Source organism: Mus pahari, unplaced genomic scaffold, assembly GCF_900095145.1.
Source record: "Mus pahari unplaced genomic scaffold, PAHARI_EIJ_v1.1 scaffold_9429_1, whole genome shotgun sequence".
NCBI lineage: Eukaryota > Metazoa > Chordata > Mammalia > Rodentia > Muridae > Mus > Mus pahari.
In genome coordinates this window covers 37,107-39,678 of record NW_018393639.1, presented here as the reverse complement: position 1 = coordinate 39,678, position 2,572 = coordinate 37,107, and positions in this window count along the sequence as shown.

Here is a 2,572-nt window from a genome sequence, read left to right as displayed (position 1 = left end):
AGAAACAGAATATAAGGGATTAGGAGAACATATTTTTCAGTACTTTACCAACTTTCCTTTGCCACTCAAAGTTTGTCAGATCATTTAAGAAACTTGCAGGTTGAGGAAAACATTCTCCATTCTAATGTTACCCAGATGTTCACCTTGCCATCTTCTTAATACTTGGACCCCTTAGGTGACAATGACCCTCTCCATACTCTCTTCAACTCTCTAGCCAAGGAACACATACCCTCACACTTACCCGTACCTAGATTCTCCCCAGTTTGGGTCTTAATCTAAAGCTCCTGGTTTGTAACCTATTGACTGCCTTCCTGCCTCCTGATGTGGAAGACCCTGGTTCTTTGAGAGTTTCCCTCAATAAAGCTGTGCTTGAGAGTCAGCTGAGAACAATGATACACAGGGTATACTGGGAACACATGTACCCAGCTCTTTTGTGATAGATACTCTTTGTTAGTAATGATCACATACCCCATGTGTGTTAGAGTGTTGGATTCAGGTTCAGGAAACACCCGCCTCAGTATTTTCACAGAAATTCTTGAGAACCATAAAGAGGAATTCTGATTAGCAAAACTGGTTGGTTCAGAAAATAAAGTGATGCCCTGGCTTTTGTTTCTCTTTCTTTTTCTCATAGCTCTCCTACAATGGCAGATAGAATGAAGGGCAGTTCTAGAAAGAATTTGTAGTTGGAAATCCTAGAAAAGTAAACACTTGCTAGTTTTTCTCATGTTCTAGCAATCACCAAGGCCATACATCCCACCCCAATACATCCCTCCACATGGACAGAGACCTGAACCACACTTGGGTTTCACACTAATCCTAAATACCCATTGTAGAAAACTGGATAAATAAAGAATAAGAAGTTATTCATCAAAGCACCCCAAATTGTACAGGACCTTATGCCACTTATCTAGGACATGTTTTCAGACTCATTCTTGAGAAACTAGGTGAAAAGATGAAGTCCTGACTTCGTCAATGCATTGACAAAGCCAAGGCTGATATTCAAAGTAATCCACACAAGTCACATATTCTCTCACTGTGTATGTACATGCACATGCTCTCCTCTCCTACTGCCCTGTAAGATACCATTACAAGAAGAAATGGTTTTCAAACAATGCACTCACATGCGTTCTAACTCATATTTATCATTTGGACATTGGTCAATGCTGTGAACACAGAGATGAGTGGTTCTCTGGGATATAAAGAGTTTATTGCAGAAAAACTCTCCAGCATGGTCTGCTAGTGGGTACTGGTGTCATGAAGGAGCCAAGAGCTGAGAACATGTATGCAGAGTACATCCATCCATTTGGGCTCAGGAGGGAGGCATCATCATCAACCTGTCTGAAGTAGAGTGGTTTTTGATGAAGGATGTTTGCAAACATTATAAACCAAAATAGATTTCCCCAATAAAGGTCCAAATAATAATTTCTATTCTACCATTATAAGGGCCTTGAGTTCTTTCCCTGTGCTTTCTCCCCACATCTTCTGGTTTATAAATTATTACAATTTAAATAGAGTCCATGATCTTTCAGTGTTTTCTGAATCCATAACACTGGGAGCTAGGATTTTTTAGAAAAAGGTTTTAAAATAATAACATTCTTATTCTTAAATTCAAGAGTCTTCACAAAGGCATACACCACATATTAGTTGAAAGCTGTCTTGTTCCTGGATTGTCACACCAAGCCAGAACAGTTCCCATGAAAGAGGTCCTTTACTGAAAATGGGGTTGAAATGGATAGAAAGAGAAAGATGGGTCAGAGACTCTGACTTTTATCTGGGCCTTGAAGAAGGTGACCCAGGTAATGGCATCCACAGGTAATGCAGGTGAGACATGCAGAGGGAGTGTGCAGTGGTTGCCATGGAAACAGACACATTAGGGTCCTTGGTGACTAGGGATGAAATCATCACTGCATTCATGGGCTCTCTGTAAACAGCTCCTGATACTAACACCAAATGTTAATGAAGTACATATAATAAGGATTTTCTAGAGGGGACTGAAGTGAAGACTTGAGGGTTCTTTGGAAAACCAATTGTGTTGGAAGGTGTTTTGCTGGGGAAAACACGGGTAAAACACTGAGGCAGACTCTTGAAGGAACATTTACCTGAAGCAGACACAGGAGAAAGGATGTTCTGCTAAAGCAAGCATGGGAAAGGCCATGTGATGAAGGATTTTTTGCTAACAACACACATTTATTGGTCCACCTTACATGGCATAGTTGACTTCCATTTGTTGGGACGCCATAGAGAGAAATGGACCAAAAAGTGTCTGGTGGTGTGCTCTGACTATTTTGCAGCTTTTGTGGACTGGGGCTAATCAGCAGAGTGATGTCAGCAAGTGTTCAACATGTGTTCAGGCAAGACACATGGAGGAAACATGGTATTTGGAGGTTATAAATAAGACACGAGGGACAGTGATGGGGGCTTAGCTAGGCTTGCTTATAGAGCTAACTGTGCAACTCTTGTTGGTCTCAAGGCTTCAGTGATCTTCATTTCCCTGAGAGCTGAGAACTCCTGGCATTCCTGCTGGTGCCTCCTGCTGACTCCTGATGTGGATGAGGCCTGGCTGTCTCTGCTG